The following is a 5,981-nucleotide window of genomic DNA, read 5'->3' on the forward strand; positions in this document are numbered from 1 at the left end:
TAGTGACAAGGAGGAAGATAATTTCAGGAAAAGAAGTTCTAGCAACAGGAAAGAAACATCATCCAGCATTGTTTAAGTAAGTTCAGCTCTTAAAATACAGGTTAAAATATGTCTATTTGTAAGAAAGCAAGAATTGAGCATCATGTTATACTCCCATGATAAACAGGAAAGAGAAAAAGAGGCAACTCAGTGAAAACAAGACTGTGAGATCTGGAACTAATTTTCCAACTCTGGACTACGTACAGACTATGTAGTGTGGACTCTGTCAGTTTGGGGTGGGGGCATAGACTCTTTCTATCCTTGGTAAATTAAGACTACACTTTTTTTAGGTAAAAGTCATACAGACTATATAATAGTATTTTGATACATGCATACAATGTTTAATGATCAAATCAGGATAATTAAAATATTCACATCTCAAAGACTTAACATTTTTAATGTTGGGAACATTTCAATCTTTAGCTGTCTTGAAATATAAATTAATTATTGTTAACTACAGTCACCCGACTGTGCAACTGAATATCAGAATGTATTCCTTGTTTTGAACTATGTCTTGCACCGATTAACCAACCTCTCTTCATTCCTCACACTTTCCACCTCATTCAGTTTTCTAACTCCATAAAATCAACTTTCTCATCTCCCGTGTATGAGTGAGAACATGTGCTATTTATGTTTCTGTGCCCTTTTGCCCATATTTTCTTATTCCTTTCTCCGTAAGTGTGAAATCCAAGGAGACAGCGCTTACATACACCTGCCAGGAGGATGCAAAACCCTCTTTTGACCCAAAGAGAAAAGCTGGTCAGTTGTTTTGATCACATAGTACCCAGCGAAACTATTTCATTTTAATCACTTTGAGCTTTGCATCTGGGTATGGGAGTAAGGTCTCCCCCTAGTGACTGGTGGCATCTTGCACATGTTCAAGGAGATTCCAGATTTTACACAAATGGCGCCACCTTGAGGTTCACATTCATGGTCAGTTCAAGGAGACGTCATTATTCCAGGCCTGGTGCTAGACTTAGTGATTTGAAGATTACAAAAACACATTTATGCACCCAAAGATGCCAATCTTCTGGGAGTGGAAGACTCATAAATATATCCCTTAGTCACTATTGTACTGAATGCAATTGAACACCCACAAAAGTATTCTATTTAGGTGAGCTCAGTGCTTGAATGGAGCTGTGATCCAAAAATTATGAGAACATAGAAAATGATTACCTAAACCAGAGGGGCACTGAAGGGAGGGTTTGTAGGGGGTATGATATGAAAAGAAATGAAGAAAGGATCTAGACTGGAATAACAGTCAGCCTTCAGCAAATTCGCACACAATGAAAACAGGAAGACCTGATCGTAGTGCATTCTGAGAACTGAGCAACATGGACTTCTGGGGTAGGAGAGAAACTATAAGTGGGTGAAACCAAGGTTGGTGAAACAGCCATTCCTTCAGTCTAGGTAGTAGGATCCAGCCTCTGCGTGTGTGCATGTAGGTAGGTGTGATGAGGGGGTTGACAATAACCAGGCATGAAGTAAATACTCCATGAATTCTAAATGCCAGGGAGGAATTAAGTTCCTGTGAAATCTCTGGATCTATTTATTTTGTTTTTGTTTTTATTTTTATTTTTTTGAGAGGGAGTGGTTTTTTTAGTTTTGTTTTGTTTTGGGGGGAGGGGTTGCTCTTGTCACCCAGGCTGGAGTGCAATGGCACAATCTCGGCTCACTGCAACCTCTGCCTCTCGGGTTCAAGCAACTCTCCTGCCTCAGCCTCCCGAGTAGCTGGGATTACAGGTGCGTGCCACCATGCCCAGCTAATTTTTTTATTTTTAGTAGAGACACGGTTTTACCTTGTTGGCCAGGCTGGTCTCGAACTCCTGACCTCAGGTAATCCAACCGCCACAGCCTCCCAAACTGCTCGGATTACAGGCATGAGCCACCACACCCAGCCACTCTGGATCTATTTAGAGAGGCACACAACACCTCTCTTGTGAGTTAGAACAAGATAGCAGCGACTTGAGGAGAAGTTTGTGGGGTGTGCTACAAGCTCATTGTGGACTAGAAATCTTGAGTGGTTTGGCATCTGGTCAATAAGAAGTCATTCGAACTTCCTGCAAGTCTGGCATCTGTGGTTTGCTCACCACTGGTAATGGAGGATGTTGTGAGTCAGGGATCAACGATTGGTGATTTTTCAGCTGCCAGAGATTCACTAAGGAAGGGTACAGAATCTACTTTCCGCATCTCCACTAACGAACAAAATAACCACTTGTACTGGTTTATAAAAGTCCTGATGTCTTCTTCTGACCATTATCAGCATATCCCCCTTCTACCCACATGCAAACATAAGCATTAGTGCCTGTCCCAGATTGCAGTAAAAACGGGCCAAGGTCTTTAGTGTTCTAAACTCCAGGGCACCTCCCATGCTAGGGACTGTGGATGATGCCGGGGACTTGGATGATGCCAGGGACTCCAATGGATCAGGGAACAAAAATACCTCAACCAGGACAGAGATAGACTTTCCTCAGAGGATTGGGGGCAAAGGAGAAAGGGTGAGAAAAGTACACAGGAAATAGAAAAAAATGTAAAGAAAATGACAATACTTCTCCACAATTTGGACAACTTTATACTTATGAAGGATAGCAAACAACTTAAAAAAAAAAAAACTCAAAACACCCACAGAAAAAAACAGTTTAAATTACTGTGGTAAATGGGAGCTATCACCCAATGTCAGGGATAACAGTGACAATGGTGAGGATAGTCAATACCCAAAGAATAATGGATTCTGAGACAGGGACTGGCAGCATCATATCTGCTCGTCCATAATCCCTATGAACCAAATCCTCATTCAAAGAGGTGGACTTCATCAATGACTCAATACTGCAGCCAACAAAGAACCCAAAATCATGCCTCATTCATGGCAGATCCTCATTAAATATTAGATAAACATATTAATATCATTGGAGTTCATATTAGTCTGCTTCGCTGGAACCTAGACTAGTTTCTAAACTTAATTTGGGTTTCTAAGTTAGTTTCCCTAAAAAGAGAATGAGCTGTCCCAAGGACATTAATTTTCAACCTTCTTGGCCCTCCCATTTCTCCATGTAATTAGAAATTGAAACACTGGTTTACAAATCATTTTTGGCAGAGTAGGCCTCAGATATTGTGATTCAATGCAACAAAAGGGTCACTACTAAGATTCTGAGGAAGTTAGGTGAAAGGTAGAATTGAGGAACAGAGGCACACAAAATTCAGCAACACAGACCTGGAGATCATGACAAACAGGAGGCAGGACTAGATTGCAGCTCCAATGTGGATGGATGGAGCAGCATGTGGAGGCTTGCATCATGAATTTTTGCTCCAGAATGACTGCACGAATAAATCAGGAAACCTGAGAGGACCCAGAGGCCCCCTGAAGTAAGTGGATTGCTCCTGCAAGACCTGGGAGACACCCCAAATACAGTTAGTGCCCAAAGTGTGGAAGTTCAAAGGAGAGATCATCCACCCTAAATACACACCCCCACTGGGGAAACTGAATGCCTACATTACATAGAAGATTTTGACCTTACCTGAAGCTGGTTCAGTTTAGAGAGGTGAGTAAAATATAGAAGTAGAGGAAGCAGTGGGAAAAGCCGTGGGAACTTGCTGGGTCCCCTAACAAGCCGTTTTTGCCTGGCCTCACAGGGGTCCTTCGGGACCCCTGTGAAAAGGCCACAAGGAGAAGGAAATCTCCAGCTGAACTTGGTAACAATTTGAACTGATCAAGAAACCTCCTGGCCAGAACGCTGGGGAGGGCCTGAATCTGGTGTGTAGAGTCCACAGGTGGGGGAAGAAGGAAAGTCATGAGGCCTGTGACTGCCAACTTTCCCCCACTTCCCTGACAATCTGCACAACACGGTAGAGAGAGTCATAATCCTCCCAGGAACATAACTCCATTGACCTGGAAAGCTCACCCCCAACCCCCACAGCAGCCGCAGCAAGACCCGCCGAAAGAGAGTCTGAGCTCAGACATGTCTAGCCCTGCATCCACACAATGGTCCTTCCCTTCCCACCCTGGTACCTGAAGACAAAGGGCATATACTCAGGAGTTCCAGGGCCCTGCCCACCACCTGTTCCTCCCCACAGTACCACAGCTGATACTCTCTGGAAAGCACCACCTCCTGGCAGGAGTCCAACCTGCACAAAAGTAGTTCATTAAATCACCAAAGCTAAGAACCCTCACATAGTCCATTTCACCCCACTGCCACCTTCACCGGAACAGGTGCTGGTATCCACTGCTGAGAGAACCACAGATGGTTCATATCACAGGACTCTCTGCAGACAACCCCCAGTACTAGCCCAGAGCCTGGTAGACTTGCTTGGTGGCTAGATCCAGAAAAGAGATAACAATCGCTATAGCTAGCTATCAGGAAGCCACATTCATAGGAAAAGGGGGAGAGTACTACATCAAGGAACACCCCGTGGGACAAAAGAATGTGAACAACAGCCTTCAGCCCTAGACCTTCCCTCTGACAGAGCCTACACAAATGAGAAGGAACCAGGAAACCAGCTCTGGTAATATGACAAAACAAGATTATTTATCACCTTCAAAAAACCGTACTAGCTCATCAGCAATGCACCCAAACCAAAAAGAAATCCCTGACTTACCTGAAAAAGATTTCAGAAGATTAGTTATTAAGCTAATCAAGGAGGCATCAGAAAAAGCAAAATCCAATGTAAGGAAATCCAAAAAATAATACAAGAAGTGAAGGGAGAAATATTCAAGGAAATAGATAGCATAAATAAAAAACAATCAAAACTTCAGGAAACAATGGACACACTTCTAGAAATGCAAAATGCTTTGGAAAGTCTCAGCAATAGAATCAAACAAACAGAAGAAAGAAATTCAGAGCTTGAAGACAAGGTCTTTGAAATAATCTAATCCAATAAAAACAAAAAAAATGAGAAAATATGGACAAAACTTTTAAGAACACTGGAATTATGTGAAACAATTAAACCTAAGAATGATTGGCATTCCTAAGGAAGAAGAGAAATCTAAGTTTGGAAAACATATTTGGGGGAATAATTGAGGAAAGCTTCCCCAGACTTGCTAGAGACCTAGACATCCAAATACAAGAAGCACATAGAACACCTGGGAAATTAATCACAAAAATATTATTGCCTAGGCATATTGTCATCAGGATATCTAAAGTTAAGACAAAGGAAAGGATCTTAAGAGCTCTGAGGCAAAAGCACCAGGTAACCTATAAAAGAAAACCTATCAGATTAATGGCAGATTTCTCAACAGAAATTCTACAAGCTAGAAAGGATTGGGGGCCTATCTTCAGCCTCCTCAAACAAAACAATTATCTGTCAAGAATTTTTGTATCCAGTGAAACTAAGCTTCATATATGAAGGAAAGATACAGTCACTTTCAGACAAGCAAATGCTGAGAGAATTTGTCACTACCAAGCTACCACTAAAAGAAATGCTAAAAGGAGCTCTAAATCTTGAAACAAATACTGGAAACACATCAAAACAGAACCTCTTTAAAGCATAATTCTCACAGGACCTATAAAACAAAAATAAACTTTAAAAAACAAAAACAAAAAATCAAGGAATACAGGCAACAAATAGCATGATGAAAGAAATGGTACCTCACATCTCAATACTAACATTGAATGTAAGTGGCCTAAATGATCCACTTAAAAGATAGAGAAATGCAGAAAAGATAAGAATTCACCAACCAACTATCTGCTGCCTTCAAGAGATTCACCTAACACATAAGGACTCCCATAAATTTAAGATAAATGGATGGAAAAAGACATTTCAGGCAAATGGACACCAAAAGCAAGCAGAAGTAGCTATTCTTATATCAAACAAAACAAACTTTAAGGCAACAGCAGTGATAAAAGACAAAGAGGGACATTATATAATTGTAAAAGGCCTTGTCCAACAGAAAAATATTACAATCCTAAACATATATGCACCTAACACTGGAGCTCCAAAATTTATAA

Source organism: Gorilla gorilla, chromosome 9 (assembly GCF_029281585.2).
Source record: "Gorilla gorilla gorilla isolate KB3781 chromosome 9, NHGRI_mGorGor1-v2.1_pri, whole genome shotgun sequence".
Taxonomy (NCBI): domain Eukaryota; kingdom Metazoa; phylum Chordata; class Mammalia; order Primates; family Hominidae; genus Gorilla; species Gorilla gorilla.